The following is a 19586-nucleotide window of genomic DNA, read 5'->3' as shown; positions in this document are numbered from 1 at the left end:
TCTCCTTACGTATTAATTAGCACTTGAAAGAAGCCAAGCCCTGCATCTCACCTTACCTCTAAACTGGAAGTTATCTCCCATGGGTTATCATTTGAAAATGAAAACTGAGTTTTCTCCAAGGCAATCTCACTGTGTAACCAAACTAGTTTTAAGGGTAGACTGCATATAAAGCACTAAGGGAACGCAATATTATCTTTGGAAGATCCTTGTTAGGACTTTTTCTTCAGAATGTATTTTTCCTTTTGTTATTTATTTATCTATTAATTTTTGCTCTGTATGTTTTGTGTGTATATTTTTCCAGGTTTTATGTTTCCATGGAATTCCTGAGTGTGTGAATTGAAGTCTGGGTCTCTGTGTCTGTATCTGATTTTTGTAGCATGCATTGGCTCTTTTCTATCTGCTTGTTTTGTTCTACTCCAGTTCATTAACTTTCATTTTACTTTTAACTCTTAGATTACTGTTTTCTAATGAGAGTCAGAAGAATGTAGATACAGAAGACTAGAGAGGGATAGAAGAATGGGGTAATAGAGGGAAGGGAAACAATAATTCAAATATATTGCATGAGAAAGTCTAATTTTAAGAAAAGAATTTTAAAAACATAATTTCTAGGGCCTGTCTGCCCCTTTTCTCAAAGTCCTAACTAGCTTCATATTAAAAGTTAATGGAAATATTTTAAACCCTTTGAAAGGCACAGAAAATGATTTGTTTACAGCCAAACTGGAACTGCCACTATGGGATTGAAGCTTCTGTAGAGTTGCAATAATCCAGTAGTAGAGTCTTTAAATGATTTCAAAGACAACAATCCACTGAGGTTCAGTGGGAGTTTCACATGATGGATGTTACAATTTTGAATGGGAAGATATACATTTTCGGTACTTCAGTTTTCATGAAACTCTTGAAGATCAAATTAAAAATTGTATGGAATACAATCATGGCATAGGTATGTTCCTTTGAAATTTTCAAAATTAAACCAAGTAATACTAATATATCATTATAAATCAGAACATATTGTATCCTAAGCGCATATCAACATGACATTTATGAAATAGAAGTAAATGCGTATTAGTGGATAAAAGCTGTTTCTGGAGAGGCACTATTCTGTTTCTTGGACAATTTCACTTCGTTGGTAGATGGGTTAAATCAAAGTCTGATAATGAAGGCTTTCTGTAAAAGACCATTCTCTCACTAAGGGACTCCCAAACCCTTTTGTGTAGGGCACTAGCATTTCAATCAATCATCTGAAGTAACTTTTGCAATATCTTTAAAACATGAAAATGACTGTACAGGACTTAGTATTCATTAATATCTCTTCTTCAAGCACAATACTTCTCATTTCATTCTTTGGTGTATCAAAATTCCAAATTCAATTTCATGTAAATTAAATGATGAAGGTGATGATGATGTTGATGATGATGGTGGTGGTGGTGGTGGTGGTGGTGGTGGTGGCGCTGGTGAAGATGATGAAGAAGAGGTCAAAAATGATCTTTTAGGACAGAGAACAAAGCCCATACCATTTTCAGTGTTTTTCCTTTCTTTAGTGTGTCTAGGATCGACAGGGAGAAATAATCTATTTTCAGTGCTATGTTGGGAAGGAGAGGTTTAAGCTCATCAAAAGTCCATAAACACCAAAAGAGAAAGCAAATTTTGTCATGAGAAATTTATTTCTATTCTCAAAAGAAACCCTTATCATAACCATTGCAATGAATCAAAATAATTTTGTGAGGCAGCAAATTGTCTTTCAGAGTTTAGCTAATTAATATAAAGTGATCATGTACTGAGTGCAATCCATGGCTGTCAGGACCAAAGCCCATGGATTTTAGATCTTGTTGTCCTAGGATTTTAAAAATGAATGATATAATTGATGGCAATGTGCAACCTAAAAGTCTTACTGTACAAGTCACAGAGACACCATAATATATGCTGAGTATCAGGTTAGAACTTTTATATTCATAAGTATTTGGAGTTTCAAAGAGTAAAATGGTTGAGGTTAAGAACAGGGCATTTTTCGGTTTGCATTTCAATCTCTAGTGTGCAGTTTGGTTTTGGTGGATCATTACACAGTGTTTCATTTTATTTTATTTGAACAGGTGATATAAGTTAACTGTACAGATTAATGAGTCTCAGTTTGATATTTCCATAATGCAGACAGCATGCACTGAACTAATGTAACTACATTTTTTCACTGAATATTCTGCAACTTACAAAAAGTTAGGATACTCTATTATATTTTTGGGAAAAAATGACTTCCATAGGCTATAAAAATCCTTATTTTATTTTCAGAACTTTTTCTCTTATTTTAGGATTTCTATTTATTCTTCACACATGTATACAATGTATCTTGATCACACCGATCCTTAACTTGGTTCTACTCTCTCTGGATATATTCCCTTTCCAGCTTCATGTTCTTTATGTTTTCCTGTTTTATTTTCTTTATAATCCATTGGTTCACTGAGTACTGCCTGCTTGGATCTTCCCTAACCCTTTGTCTTAATTATGTACTGAACTTTTTCATATGGCTATAGATGCAGTGAGTCCATAGGTCCAATAATTGTATCATGTCTAGATGTCACAATTTCATCGTATCGCTCCTCAAATTCTGCCTTCTCCTTTTCTGCAATGTTTCCCCAGCCTTATGCTCAGCTTTCTTCTTCTCACTTTCTTAGGACTTATACCAGTTACACAGATCTACAGTAATTGCTGCACTGTAAACCTGTACATTTCTCTGACCACAGCTCATAAAAGAAGTAATGTATGGAAAAAACAATAAGAATTTGAAGGCAGTTTGACAACATGGCTATTTAGCAAAACAGGAACAGTAGGATCGTCTCTCTGGCCATGTTAACCGTGGGAAAAATGTGACCATGTTTAAAACATGACATCTGACTTTCCTTCTATAGGAGAGGCTTCAAAGTCAAACAAAGAGCAGTTGGCCATTTTCATAAGATTTAAATAATTGTCTTCATACTTCTGAATTTTCACCTGGCACAATGATAGCTAGTTTCATCAATATCTATGCCAATGATGTAATTTTGCTCTTTTGTTGGTTAAATAAAGGTCTAGTGCCAATATACTTTATTTTTCCAATTTTGTAACATGGTGTTTTGAACAGTGAGAAGGTAAAGACATTCGTGGAGTTATCACTGGAGTAGACAGGTTCCTTCAGGAAGATATTCCATCAGTGGTACTATTGGATCACAAGTAATCTATGTTTTCAGTTTTACATTAATTTCTTTAGTAGCTATTTTAAATTTTAGACCCAGGATTCTTTGTTCCAGCAACACTATACAAACACTGCCATTGGTATTTGTACTTCACCAACAATTTGTGGGTTTAGTATTCTTTATGTATTTTTGATGATTACTGTGCCACTATTTTAAGCATTTATTCAAATATATAGCATATTTAATTGCATTATTTTATTTCTGAAGAATAAGGTATTTGTGTCTTACAGATATGATCCATATGTCAGATAAAGATCCAGTAAAGTTTTATTTTCTCCATTTTTATTAACTTGGTATCTTTGAATGACATTCCATTGTGTAGATGTACCGTATATCCTGTATCCATTCCTCTGTTGAAGAGCATTTGGGTTCTTTCCAGCTTCTGGCTATTATAAATAAGGCTGCTATGAACATAGTAGAGCATGTGTCTTTGTTATATGTCGGGGCATCTTTTGGGTATATGCCCAAGAGAGGTGTAGCTGGGTCTTCAGATAACTCAATGTCCAATTTTCTGAGGAAACTTCCAGAATTGTTGTTCCAGTCTCCAATCCCACCAACAGTGGGGGGGTGTTCATCTTTTTACACATCCTCGCCAGCATTTGCTGTCACCTGAGTTTTTGATCTTAGCCATTCTGACTGGTGTGAGGTGAAATCTCAGGGTTGTTTAGATTTGCATTTCCCTTATGACTAAAGATGTTGAACATTTCTCTAGGTATTTCTCTGCCATTCGATATTCTTCAGCTGTGTATTCTTTGTTTTGCTCTGAACCCCATTTTTCAATAGGGTTATTTGTCTCATACAGTCTAACTTCATGCTTTCTTTTTATATTTTGGATGTAAGTCCTCTATCTGTTAGGATTGCTAAAGATCTTTTTCCAATCTGTTCGTTGTCATTTTGTCCTAACAGCAGTGTCCTCTGCCTTACAGAAGCTTTGCAGTTTTATGAGATCGCATTTGTTGGCTCTTGATCTTAGAGCATGAGTCATTGGTGTTAAGGAAATTGTTAAGGAAATTTTCTCCAGTGCCCATGTGTTCAAGACGCTTCCCCTCTTTTTCTTCTATTGGTTTGAGTGTATCTGTGATGAAGTGGATGTCCTTGATCCAGATGGACTTAAGCTTTCTACAGTGCAGTAACACTGGATCGATCTGCATTCTTCTACATGCTATCTTTTTTTTTCTATTGATTGTTTTGGCTCCTTTCTCACAAATTAAGTGACCATGGGTGTATGGGTTGATTTTTGGGTCTTCAATTTTATTCCACTCGTTTATTTGCGTGCCTGTCTCAAAGAGATACAGTTTTTATAAGTGTTGCTCTGTAATACTGCTTGAGTTCAGGGATAGTGGTTCCCAGGGAAGTAATTTTATTTTTGAGGACAGTTTTAGCTATTCTGTGTTTTTTGTTATTCCAGATGAATTTATGAATTTTTCTGTCTAATTCTATGAAGAATTGGATTGCAGTTTTGATGGGGATTGGAAAGAATATGTAGGTTGCTTTTGGTATAATGGTCATTTTTACTGTATTAGTCCTGCCAGTCCATGGACATGGGACATCTTTCCATCTTCTGAAATATGCTTCAGTTGGTTCAGAGATTTGAGGTTCTGCTCATATGCTCATATCTTTTACTTGCTTGGATAAAGACACCCCGAGATATTTTATATTATTTGGGGGTATTGTGAAGGGTGTCATATCCCTGGTTTCTTTCTCTGCTTGTTTAGCTTTTGTGCAGAGTTATTTTTATACCCAGCTACTTTGCTGAAATTGTTTATCAGGCTTAGTAATTTTCTTGTGGAACTTTTGAGGTCACTAAGTATACTATCATATCAAATACAAACAGTGCTATTTTGACTTCTTCTTTTCCGATCTATATCCCTTTGACCCCCATCAGTGTCTACTTGCTCTGGCTAAGATGTCTAGAACTATATTGAATAAGTTGTGAGAGACTGGGCAGCCTGGTCTAGTCCCTGATTTCAGTGTGATTGCTTTAGGTTTCTCTCCACTTAGTTTAATGTTAGCTACGGATTTGCTGTATATGTTTAGCTGTGGGTCTTAAATTCCTGTGCTTTCCAGGACTTTTATCATGAGGGGTGTTGAATTTTGTCAAATGCATTCTCAGCATCTAATGAAAGGATCAATGGGTTTTTATCTTTGAGTATGATTATATAATAGATTACGTTGATGATTTCCACATACAACACCATCCCTGCATGCTTGGGGTAAAACTGACTTGATCATGAGGGATGATTGATTTCATGTGTTCTTTTACTTTCTTTTGCAAGTCTTTTATCCAGTATTTTTGCATCGATATTCATAAGGGAATTTGGACTGAAGTTCTTTTTTTGTTGGGTCTTTGTGTGGCTTAGGTATTAGAGTAATTGTGGCTTCACAAAAGGATTTCGGTAGTGCTCCATCTGTTTCAATTTGGTGGAATAGTTTGGACAGTATTGCTATGAAAATTTCTACGAATTCTGGATAGATTTTTGCACAAAACCCATCTGATACTTGACTCTTTTTGGTAGGGAGGTTTTTAATGATTGGTTTTAATTCTTTAGCAGTTATTGTTTTTTTAAACGATTTTTCTGTTCCTGATTTAGCTTTGGTACCTGGTATTTCTCTAGAATATTGCCATTTTTCTCCAAATTTTCAAGTTTTGTTGAATATAGGATTTTGTAGGATGATCTGATGATTTTTTTAATTTTCTCTGATTCTTCTGTTATGTCGCCCTTTTCAATTTTTTTTTTTGTTAATTTGGACACACTCTGTCTGCCCTCTTATTAGTTGGGCTATGAGTTTATGTATCCTGTTGATTTTCTCAAAGAACCAGCTTTTGGTTCTGTTCATTCTTCGAGTAGTCTATTTTGTTCTACTTGGTTGATTTCAGCCCTAAGTTTGATTATTTCCTTCCTTCTATTACTCCTGGGTGTGTTTGCTTCTTTTTATTCTAGAGATTTAGGTGTGCTCTCAAGCTGGTGACATATGCTCTCTCCTGTTTCTTTATGTAGACACTCACAGCTATGAGTTTTCCTTTTAGCACAGTTTTCATTTTATCTCAATAGTTCGGGTATATCGTACCTTCATTTTCATTACATTCTAAGAAGTCTTTAGTTTCTTTCTTCATTTCTTCCTTGACAAAGTTATCCTTGAGTAGAGGATTGTACAACTTCCATGTATATGTGAGTTTTCTTTCCTAATTGTTATTGAAGAAGAGCCTTAGCCCATGGTGGTCTGATAGGGTGCATTGGATTATGTCTATCTTTCTGTATCCTTTGAGGCCTGATTTCTGACTGACTATATGATCAATTTTGGAGAAAGTGCCATGAAGTGGTGAGAAGAAGTTGTATCCTTTTGTTTTATGATAAAATAATGTAAAATATCTGTTAAGTCCATTTGGTTTATAACTTTCGTTAGTCTGTATATGTCTCTGTTTAATTTCTGTTTCTGTGATCTGTCTAGTGATGGAAGTAGTGAGTTTAAATCTCCTGGATTATTATTTGTGGTGCAATATGTTCTTTGAGGTTTAGTAAGGTTTCTTTCATGTATTTGGAGCATAGATATTTATAATTTCGAGTTCATCTTGCTGGATTTTTCTTTGATGACTATGAGGTGTCCTTCCTTAAGCTTTTTGATGTCTTTTGATTGAAAGTCGATTCTATATGATATTAGAATGGGTATTCATGCTTGCTTCTTCAGACCATTTGCTTGGAATTTATTTTTCCTGCCTTTTACGCTGAGGTAGTGTCTGTCTTTGTCTCTGAAGTGTGCTTCCTCTAGTGCAAAATGCTGAGTCCTCATTGGGTATCCAGTTTGTCAATCTGTGTCCTTTTCGTGGGGAATTGAGTCCATTAAAGTTGAGGAGATATTAATGAATAGTGATGGACACTTTCTATTATTTTCATAAATGGAGGTTACTTTATGTTTGAGTGATTCTCTATGATTTGTTGTGAAATTTAATTCTTGCTTTATCTATGATTTTATTTGCCTCTTTGTGTTGGGGCTTGCCAGTGAGTGTCCTTTGTATTACTGGATATGTAGAAAAATATTGTGTAAATTTGATTTTGTCATTGAATATCTTGGTTTCTTCATCTATGTTAATTGAAAGTATTGCTGGATGCAGTAGCCTGGGCTGTCGTTTGTGTTCTCTTAGTGTCTTTATGACATCTGTCCAGGATCTTCTGGCTATCATAGTCTCTGGTGAGAATTCTGGTGTAATTCTGATAGATTTGCCTTTATATGTTATTTAATCTTCCCCTTACTGCTTTTAATATTTTTATTTGTTTTGGGCATTTGGTGTTTTGACTATTATGGGATGGGAGGATATCATTTTCTGGTCCAATCTATTTGGAGTTCTTTAGGCTTTGTGTATGTTTGTGGGCATCTCTTTCTTTAGATTAGGGAAGTTTTCGTCCTTAATTTTGTTGAAGATATTACTGTCCGTTGACGTTGGCAGTCTTCACTCTTTTCTGTACCTGTTATCCTTAGGTTTGATCTTCTCATTGTGTCCTGGATTTCCTGTATGTTTTGGGCTAGGGCCTTTTTATGTTTTACATTATCTTTGATAGTTGTTTCAATGTTTTCTATGGAAACTTCTGCTCATTAGATTATGTCTTCTATCTCTTTTATCCTGTTGGTGATTCTCACATCTATGACTCTTGGTCTCTTTCCTAGGGTTTCCAAATCTAGGGTTGGCTTCCTTTGTGATTTCTTTAATGTTTCTATTTCCATTTTTAACTCCTGGATGGTTTTATTCATTTCCTTTTACTTTTTTTTTTCAAGTAGTTCTTTAAGTTACCTTTGTGTCCCTCTTTATGGGATTCTACCTGTTTACTTCTGTATTTTCTGTTATGCTGTATTTTCTTAAGGGAGTTATTTATGACCTTCTTAACATCCTCCATCGTCATAATAAAATGTGAACTTAAATCTAGATCTTGTTTTTCTGGTGTCTTTGGTTATCCAGTGTTTGCTCTGGTGGGAGATTTGGGCTCTGATGAGCCCAAGTAGTCTTGATTTCTGTTGTTTGAGTTCCTGTTCTTGCCTCTAGTCATCAGGTTGTCTCTGGAGTTAGCTTGTCTTGCTCTTTCTGACAGTGGCTTAACCGTCCTGTAGGCTCATGTGTCAGGACTGCTGTAGACCAGTTTTACTTTTTTTTCCCCAGTCATGGGAACAGAGTATTCTGCTCTCATGCGTCCAGTTGCTCATGTCTACTGGCTTTCATCTCTCCCTTTGGGCAGGAGCCAGAAGGAACTTCCTATACTTCTCCTACGTCCTTCTGAGTGGGGAGATGACACAGAAGGCACAAGGTGTTTTCCTCTTTAGTCAAGAATCTGGGCAGAGAATAGTGTCCTCTGTTTTCCCAGGAGTGTCGCTTCTCTGATGGTCAGGTTCACCCAACCTCAGGATTTGTGAGCAGGATGCTGTTTGACCAGTACACTCTGGAACATGGTGCTCCTGCAGTTTTACTCCTCCTATATTTTTGGGTCCAGAGGCACTATGCAGTTTTTTCTTGGGCCAGAGATGAGAGTATGGGTGGGCAGACATGGCAGTCTCTGTGCCTTGTACGCTCAGTTTTCCCAAACTCCTGGGTGATCATCTCTCTCTCCCACAGTCTAGGAGCAGGGAGCTCTGGGATGGGATAAGCAAGGTTCAGGAGCCTGTTAGGAACTGGAAGGGCCTGGTCCCGGAGAAGTTGTGACTTTGCTTGTCCTGAGTACCCCAGTCAGGTCACTTAGAGCAAAAAACTTGAATTGACCTTTGGTCTGAGGACTGAAGTTGCTTCTCGGGCTGACTTTCAGCTCTCTATGAGAGCCTCGCCGAGAAATGTCTTTCCCCAACTGCACCTAGGTCCCTATTCACAGGATGCCCAGATTGAGCTAGGTGGTTTTTTTTTTTTTTTTTTTTTGAGTCAGAATGTGAGCAGAGTTCTCAGGGGTTTTTGCCTCTCAGACAGACTAAGTCTTCCCCACCCCACATAAGAATTGGTAGTAGGATGCTGTTTGGACCAGTTCAGACCCAGGTGCAGTTTGGACTACAGGGCTCCTGCAGCTTAACTGCTCCTATATTCATGTGTCCAGAGGCACTATGCAGTTTTTTCTTGGCCTAGGGATGTGGGCACAGGTGGGCAGAAGTGTCAGTCTCTCCTTCCCTGAGGTCTCAGTATTGCCCACTCTACTCTGTCCCACGGTGTTTCAAAAGGAGTTTCAAATGTTCATTCCCTATCCTACAGGTCTCCAGTCTTTCCATTTCTCCTCCAAATGTGTTGCAGAAGACCTCTCTGTTCAAAGGGAGGTAAAACAAGCCCCATCATACAAAGAGGGCTTTAAACTTCTTCTCTTAAAGGTAATCTCAGTGATTTCTCATATTCCACAAATGGATTAAGTCCTGCCCCCTCTCAACACAAGACTTTAATACCTTCACCTTCTGCCAAAGCAGGGCAGAGAGCTATGTCCAATCACAAAGACAGTCAAATGTGTCCCCCATCTGCACCAAAGTGTGATATGCAATCTGCATTGGGTAAAATGAGTTTGAAACCTGACTCTGCTGACAAAAGGCATTTCAGAACTTCCCTATTAAACCTAGAGGACCTTACACGTCCTCCACTATTAAAAATGTTCTTAAATCATCACTTATGTTACAAGGGGCCAAAATACAGTCACAAAGCCCCAAGTGAACCTCACACCACACATACCAGCCCTAACAGAGACAAAATTTTCTGCATGTACACCTTTAGATCAAGTACAATTGCCAGCTTCAGAAGGGGCTCTTGAGAGTTCCATACCCAAGGAAGATGTGGTAGAAAATTCTGAGTCCACCCAAGGGACTCCTGTGCATTCTGTACATAAAAATATCATTAGCGTACTCTACATCTCCCCCAGTACTTCTACTGTCACTCTACAGAAAATTATTCAAATATCCTCTACCACCGAAAAGGACCCTCTTGACTTGTCATCAGGCCCAAAACGACCCAAGTTTATCGCAATACACAGTCAATGAGAGATGAACAGTCCATATTTATACGATGTAAAGAGAAGATAAAACATCCCCTACATCCTCAGAGAACTCTAGGTCATTCTGTCCTGAAAGGAGAGGCTCCAAAATTTTCCACATATACATCAGAGATGCTAGAATTTCCCAAAACTGAGCAGGACTCTCTGAATAGTACTCTATCTCATAAAGAGACTGTAGGACAAGAAACATCCACAAAAGGATATCTATCCACAGCCAAATCTTTAGAAATGGTTTGCGGATGTGACACAAGTAAAAAACATGTTCTAGGACATTTTCCATCTTAGAGAAGGTTATGGATCCAACCATATGTTAATGAGGAGTGGGGGAACATGATATGCAAACACCAGTGTCTGTACCATCCTTGACATTGAGGAAAGGGATTCCTCGTTTTAATTTGTGCAAAAGAATGCATATGACCTCTGCAAAATTCACAGGGGGCTATTTGAAAATCCGTATATCCTCAAGATCAGGCCATCTTCCCCAAATACAGAAGATGCTACACACTCTTCCAAATATGCACAAAGGTTTTCCAGTCCTTCTTTATACCCACAAGCGGTCCCATAACATCTGCAAAATACATCAAAGACTTTGGATTTTTACCTTATATTCTGAAGGGGCCTTGGATCCTGTTTTGCCTATCAAGCAGGCTATGGAACCTGACACTTCTACACAAAAGTCTGTTTCCACTTCTCCAGCAGAAGAAATTTTTTGGAACTTCCTCAATTACAAAACAATATCTAGAAACATCCTTATCTGCTCATGAGGCTCTCAGCCCTCTCACATATGTCCATGATGCTCTAGGAGAGGTCACATCTTCTGAGGTAGCTCTAATACCTACCCCCCATTCTGATGTCACAGTCAGGATTTCAAAACATATACACAGTACATTAAGACCTTCCTCATATGAGAAGGAAGTCGTAGGATCTACTGCATCTGAACAGCATGCTTTACAACTATCCCCATCTACCCAAGTAGATTTCACATGTCCACTCTGGGGAGAAATAGTCAACATTCTCCCTCTACCAAAATGGACGACAGGCATCCAGTTTCTAGAAACAAAGGGTTAAGTTTTGACCCTTCTGATGGACTTGAGAAATTTCTCCTCGAAGGAAGAGGGTTTCAACCTTACCCCTTCTGCCAAAAAGTATCCTTTGCCATCTTCTGCTGACAAAGAGACACCAAAAGCTTCAATTCTTCCACAGGTGAGTCCCACACATTCTCCATCTGTCCAAAGGGCCTTGAAATTTTCCATAAATGATGAAGGAATTGTGGAAAGTTGCCAATCCTTACAAGAGAATGCTGGATATACCATATTGTCCCAAGATGCTCAAGTACCCCCTCCTTCTACCAAAAAGGCATGTTCACCGTCTACCCTAGGATTTCAGGGAATTTCTTCACCCCTCTCTAGAGCTCCAGAAAGTGTTCTCCCATCCTCAAAGTAATTTGTCATTGTGAAAATTAGACTCCAAAATAAAAAACAACATTTTATATTTTGAAAGGTCTGATGGAAAGTCCACATCGAAAAAAAAATCATTTAGACGTTTTGCCATTAGCCCAACTATATCAGAAAAATATCATGTCTTCTAAAGCATCAAAAAATCAATCTGGTTCTAGCACTCTTCCTGGGAAACATTTACCATCAGCCATAGTATCCCCAGGACCATCAAAATCTAAAAAGGGGTATCTAGAATATTTACCATCTGCCAAAGGTCTTTAGGATGTTCATCAACTTCTCAATGAGCTTGGTTAACCCACAGAACGAAAGAACTAAAGCCATCTTCCCAGGGTGTTTTCCCAAGAACCACATAGTTTTTTCTTTTCTTTTATGCCAAGACTTAAGGCCAGCTCATCATATCTCTATTCTCTTGACCTCTTTCTTCTCCCTCCCAAATGGCTGTTAACTCTGAATTAGAGACCGATTAGTAAACCCTAGAGGTACTGAAGGAATATCCGAGAGGCAGTTGCTGTCAGGACAACACTAGAAACATCACAGAACCAGTTAGGGCTCTCCAGGATACAAGAATATTTCTGGCAGGACCTAATGATGATGTCACTGAGAACTTCCATGGCCTACCTGCTAAACAGCTTTCCTTACATTGACCAATTTCGAGGGTGTCCTTTCCATGAGTGTCTCCTGTGACACAGTGGAAACCTTTACATACTACTTCTCTCCACTGCTAAGTACTTCTATTGTTACATTAGGGGTTACATTCTCTGAATGGAGAAAGTTAGTTAGGGGCTTGGCATTGGAAGAAAAGATCTAGGAACATGGAGTGGAGGAGATTCTTCTGGATAATAATTTTATTCCCAGGTCCAAACCTGTGACATACACTTGAATTTCCTAGGTTTTCTCTGTATCTCCAAGGCAAGCATTTTCCCTACAGACCTTCAATTGAATAAATATTGTATTAATTATTTTGTCTGCATTCCTTGAGAGGGGACGTTATACATATTCCTGAATGTGTACTCAAAAATTCAGTTTTCCAATTCAATTTTTTGCAATTATTTTGTCAACAAAGGGGGCACAGCTATAGAGTGAGTATACCATTGTAAATACTGTGTACCTTCTTCAAATGATAAACTCCCAATCAGTTATTTAATCCAAACATTACAAGACATCATTAAAGCAAAGGAGAGCATGGACTATAGAATCCAATGCATGGAGGAGCTTACTCTTTGCTGAGGACACAATACTTGCCTTACCTTTCTTCTTTAGGACCTTTTCCTTCTTGGCAAAAGGATAAAAGCTATGAGCTCCTTGGAAAAAATAGAGTGCCCTACCAAAACCTGACATTTGGGATAAAGAAATGAAATACAAAAACTATCTGACTCCCAAGAAAAATAACAAGCAGGAAAGTCCAAATGCTCCTGATTCCCATATGTGGAAAGCTAAGATAAAAGCTATCTCTTCAGTCAACCTACTCAACCCCTACACAAGACTCAAGGAGCTTTCCCATTGACGACATATTTCTTCTTTTTTTTATACCAAGACATAAGGCCAGCTTCCTACTCCCCATATCTGATCACTTCATCCTCTGTGTTCTTCCTCCCAAATGGCTGTTTACCCTGCAATAGAGGCCAATAAGTAAACCCTAGAGGTACTGAAGGAATATCTGAGAGGCAGTTGCAGTAATGACAACACTTGTGACATCACAGAAGAAGCTTGGGCTCTCCAGGATACAAGAGATTTTTCAGGGAGGACTAATGATGATGTCACTGAGAATTGCCATAGCCTACCTACTAAACAGCTTCCCTTACATTGACCAGATTTGAGGGTGCCATTTTCAGGAGTTTCTCCTGTGATACAGTGGAAACCTTTACATACTATATCTCTCTAAAGGTAGAGACTTCTCTTTGCTTCATTAGTGGTTACATGCTCTAAATGGACAAAGTTAGTCAGGTGCTTAGCATGGCTAGAAAAGATTTAGGAACATAGAGTGGAGAAGACTCTTCCAGATAATATTTTATTCCCAGGTTCATTCCTGTGACTTACAGTTCAATATCCCAGGTTTTCTCTATTTCCCAAAGGCTAGTATTTTGCCTACAGACCTTAATTGAATGAATATTGTATTTCACTTTCTCATTGTACATTCCTTGATAAGAGACTTTATTAATATTCCTGTATGTGTACTCAAAAATTCTGTTTCTAATTCCATTTTCATCAAAGCAAAGGACAAAATGACTATAGAATTCACTTATTTAGTCCTTTTTGGAATCAGTACTACACTATCTATCGTCCTGTGTCCCCTTCAATAGACTTGAGGGTCGGATGTTTTACCAAGATTGTCTCTGAAGCCCAAACATAAGATACCGGAAGATGGGTAGAAAGAAGAATGGCTTGAGGACAAGTATAACCTCAATTTCAATAGGTTCATAAGACAAGAGGGATTCTATTTGGCATTGTCATTTCTGTACTCTATATTCTTGAACTAGTTGTGCAGAATCCATGTTACAATTCCACCTAACCACATAGCTGTAGGAGCCATCAAAAGTATATATATATATATATATATATATATATATATATATATATATATATATATATATATATATCTGCCACCAAAACTAGATAAGATTGATGTAGCTAAAAAGTAAATTCTGCAAGCAACCAGACATAGATATTTCCTGAGAGACACAGGTAGATCATGTCAACTGCCGAAAAAACACAAAGACCCAAAAAAGAAAGAGAACTTCAGACCAATTCCCTTTTTGAATATTGACACAAAAATACTCAATATAATTCTTACGAACCGAATCTAAAAAACAATCATCCATCATGATCAGGGATACAGGGATGTTTTAATATACAGAAAACCATCAATGTTATCCAACATCTAAACAAACACAAATATAAGGACACATGGTCATTTCATTAGATGCTGAGAAAGCATTTGACAAAATTCAACAACATTTCAGTGTAGGGAGCGTTGAGGTAAAACATAAATGGTGCCGACATCCAGTCCTGTCTGGTAGTAAATGATTTATTGCACATGCACAGCCTTTTCCCCTTGCCAGGGTGGCTGTAGGATAATGAGGTGATCCGGGGCCCTCCTGTGGTGATCAACGATACTGCACAGGAGCGGTTTTTCCACCTGCATCAGTTCGAAGGGATGGTAATAAGGTAATGAGGAATTCATGTGCTGCCAATCCCTGAAGGAAAAGTAGCAGGTGTGATAGTGGGGTGATTCATGCTCGACCAATCACTGAAGGACAATTAGCATAACCACAGCCTGTTGTGTATATAAGGCAAGTGCTTTTGGCAATCAAGGTCCCCGTATCAACAAAGAGGTGGTCCTGCCATAAAGGCTGTAGAGAAGAATGCGACCTTGTTGTGTCTCCATGCCAGACGAGGTGGGCGTGAAACTTCAGAATAAAGAAAGATCAGGAATTGAAGGCCCATTTCTAAACATAGTAAAAGAAATGTACATCAAGCTGCTAGCCAATATCAAACTAAATGGAGAGCAACTTGAAGCAATCTCACTAAAATCAGGACTAGACAAGGCTGCCCACTCTCTCCCTACTTATTAAAAACAGGACTCCATGTCATAGCCAGAGAAAACAGACAACAAAAGGAGGTCAAAGGGATACAAATTGGAAGGGAAGATATCAAAATATCACTATTTGCAGATGACAGGATAGTATACACTTAAGTGACCCAAAAGTTCCACCATGGAACTTCTTAACGTGATGAATAACTTCAGCAAAATGTCAGGATATAAAATTAACTCAAACATACCAGGAGCAATCCTCTCCTCCATGGATAAACAGGCTGAGAAAGAAAATAATGAACCCACACACTTCACAATAGTCCCAAATAATATAAAATAACTTGGTGTGAGATTAACCAAGCAGGTGAATGATCTGTATGACAAGAAGTTCAAGTATCTGAAGAAAGAAACTGAGGAAGATCTCAGAAGATGGAAACAGCTTCCATGCTCATGGATTGACAGGATTAATATAGCAAAGATGACCATTTTGCCAAAAGCAATGTACACATTCAATGCAATCTCCATCAAAATTCCTACTCACTGCTTTAATAGAGGTGGAAAGAGCAATTTGGAAATTCATTTGGAATACTTAAGAAGTTAGACTCTAGAAAGCAAAAGAATTTTAAAAACATATGTTCTAGGGCCTCTCTGCCCCCTTTTCTCAAAGTCCTAACTAATATCATATCAAAAGTTAATGAAAATATTTTAAACCCTTTCCAAGGCACAGAAACTTATTTGTTTAGAGCCAATACGGTACAATCGGGGTGACTTTCAGCTCTTTATGAGAGGCACAACCAGAAACGTCCAGCCCCTACTACTCCTATATCCCTATGCACAGGAGGCCCAGATGGAGCTATGTGTTTTTTTTTTCTTAAGTCAGGAATGTGAGCAGAGTTCTCAGGGGTTTCCGTCCCTCTGATTGTCTCAGACTGACCCACCCCACACGAGATTTGGGTATAGGATGCTGTTTGGACCAGTTCAGATCCAGGTGCAGTTTGGACTGCAGGTCTCCTGCAGCTTAAATGCTCATATATATATATATATATATATATATATATATATATATATATATATATATATATATATATATGTCCAGAGGCACTATGCAGTTTCCTCTTGGGCTAGGGATGTGGGAACAGGTGGGCGGAGGTGGCAGTCTCTCCTTCCCTGAGTTCTCAGTATTGCCCACTCTTCTGTCCCACAGAGTTTCCAAAGGAGTTTCAAATTTTCATTCCCAAACCTACCTGTCTCCATCTTTCCAATTCTCCTCCAGATGTGTTAGAGAAGACGCCTCTGGTCAAGGGGAGTTACAACAGGCCCCACCAAACAAAGAGGTCTGCAAATCTTCTTCTCTTAAAGGTAATCTCAGTGATTTCCATATTCCACAAATGGATTAAGTCCTGCCCCCTCTCAACATGAGACTTTAATACCTTCGCCAACTGCCAAATCTTGGCAGAGAGCTATGTCCACTCACAAAGACACTCAAAGATGTCCCACATCTCCACCAAAGTGCCTTATGCAATCTGCTTCGGGTAAAATGAGTTGCAAACTGACTCTGCTGACAACGGGGATTTCAGAAATTCCTTATTAAACCAAGTGGAACTGCAAAGTCCTCCACTATTAAAAATGGGCTTAAATCATCACTTATGATCCAACGGGAACAAAATACAGTCACAAATCCCCAAGTGAACCTCATAACACACATAACAGCACAAGCAGAGAAAAAACTTTCTGCTTGTACACCATTAGATCAAGAACGATTGCCAGTTTCAGAAGGGGCACTTCAGAGTCCACACCCACACAAGATGTGTTAGAAAATTCTGAGTCCACCCAAGGAACTCTTGTGCCTTCTGAACATAAAAAATATGATCTAGCACCCTCACTATCTCCACCAGTACTTCCAATGTCCCTTATACAACAGAGAATTATTCAAATATTCTCTACCACCAAAGAGGACCCTCCTGACTTGTCATGAGGCCCAAAAGAGACAAGGTTATCAGAACACACACTCAATGAGCCATCCAGACATCATATTGATACAATGTACAGAGAAGATAAAACATACCCTTCCTCCTCAGGGGACTCTAGGTCATTCTGTCCTGAAAAGAGGGACTCCAAAATTTTCCACACATACATCAGAGATGCTAGAATTTCCCAAAACTGAGCAGGATTCTCTGAGTAGTACTCTATCTCATAAATAGACTGTGGGATAACATCTACAAAAGGAGATCTACCAACAGCCACATATGTAGAAATGGCTTGTAGATGCGACACATGTACAAAAGATGTTCTAGGACATTTTCCATCTGTAGAGAAGGTTATGGATGCAACCATACATGAACGAGGAGTAGGGGAACATGATATGCAAACACCAGCGTCTGTAGCATCCTCGACATCTGAGGAAAGGGATTACTTGGATTCCATTTATGCAAAAGAATGGATATGACCTCCGCAAACTTCACAGTTGGCTATAGGAACTTCTTAATCTCCTCAAGATCAGCCATCTTCCCCAACTACAGAAGATGTTCCACACCCTTCCAAACATGCACAATGTGGTTCCAGTCCTTCTTTATACCCACAAGCGGGCCCAGAAAATCTGCCAAATACCTCACAGGATATGGATTTTACCTTATCTTCTGAAGGGGCCTTGGACCCTGTTTTGCCTATCAAGCAGGCTATGGAACATGACACTTCAATTCTTCAATACGAAATTCTCTTTCCATTTTTCCAGCAGAAGAAATTTTTCTTGGAACTTCCACAATTACACAACGCTGTCTAGAAACATCCTTATCTGCTCATGAGGCTCTCAGACCTCTCACATATGACCATGTTGCTCTTGGAGAGGTGACATCTTCATAGTCAGCTCTAATACCTTCCCCCCATTCTGACATCACGGTCAGGATTTCCACAAATATACACGATACATTAAGACCTTTCTCATCTGAGAAGGATGTCTTAGGATCTACTGCATCTGAACAGCATGCTTTACAACTATCCCCATCTGCCCAAGTAGATTTATTTCACATGTCCACTCTGGGGAGAAATAGTTGACATTCTCCCTCTACCAGAGTGGACCACAGGCACCCAGTTTCTAGAAACAAAGTGTTAAGATTTGATCATTCTGATGGAGTCTTTAGAAATTTCTACTCTAAGGAAGCCAGTTTCAACCTTCCCCCTTCGGCCAAAAGGGATCTTGTGCCATCTTCTGCTGCCCAAGAGACACCAAAAGCTACAATTACTCCTCAGGTGAGTCCCACACCTTCTCCTTCTGTACAAAGGGACGTGGAATTTTCCAAAAATGACGAAGGTATTGTGGAAATGTGCCAATCCTTACAAGGGCATGCTGGACATTCCATATTGTCCCAAGACGCTCAAGTAACACCTCCTTCAACCGAAAAGGCATGTTCACCATCTGCCCTAGGGTTTCAGGGAATTTCTTCACCACTCTCTAGTGCTCCAGAAAGTGTTCTCCATGCTCAAAGTGATTTGTCATTGTGCAAATTAGATTTCAAATATACAAAACTTTTTTTTTTATATTTACAAAGGTCTGAGGGAAACTCCACATCGAAAAAAAATCATTTAGACCTTGTTCCATTAGCCCAAGTATATCAGAAAAATTTCATGTCTTCTAAAGCATCTAAACATCAATCTGGCTCTAGCACTCATTCTGGGAAACATTTACAATCAGTCATACAGTCCCCAGGACCATCAAATTTAATAAGTGTATCTAGAAACTTTACCATCTGCCAAAATGTCTTTAGGATGTTCAGCAACTTCTCCATGAGCTTGGTGAACCCATAGAACAAAATAACTAAAGCTATCTTCCCAGGATGTTTTCCCAAGATCCACATATTTTTTCTTTTTTTTTTTTATGCCAAGACAGAAGGCCAGCTTCCTTCTCCCCATCTCTGATATCTTCATCCTCTTTGTTCTTCCTCACAAATGGCTGTTTACTCTGAATAGAAGGCCAATTGGTAAATCCTAGAGGTACTGAAGGAATATCCGAGGTGCAGTTCAAGACATGAAAATACTTATGACATCACAGATGATGCTAGGGCTCTCCAGGACGCAAGAGTTTTTTCAAGGAGGGACTAATGATGATATCACTGAGAATTGCCATGGACTACATGCTGAACTGCTTTACTAACATTGACTAGATAAAAGGGTGCACTTTACAGAGTGGAAAACTTTACCTACTATATCTCTCTAAAGCGAAGGAATTCTCTTGGCTTCATTATTGATTACATGCTCTGAATGGAGAAAGATAGTTAGGGGCTTGGCATGGGTAGAAAAAATTTAGGAACCTAGAGTGGAGGAGATTAATCTGGATAATACTTTTATTCCCAGATCCATTCCTATGGCCTATAGTTCAATTTTT

Source organism: Rattus norvegicus, assembly GCF_036323735.1.
Source record: "Rattus norvegicus strain BN/NHsdMcwi chromosome Y unlocalized genomic scaffold, GRCr8 chrY_unlocalized_11, whole genome shotgun sequence".
Classification (NCBI taxonomy): domain Eukaryota; kingdom Metazoa; phylum Chordata; class Mammalia; order Rodentia; family Muridae; genus Rattus; species Rattus norvegicus.
This window is presented reverse-complemented; position numbering follows the sequence as displayed.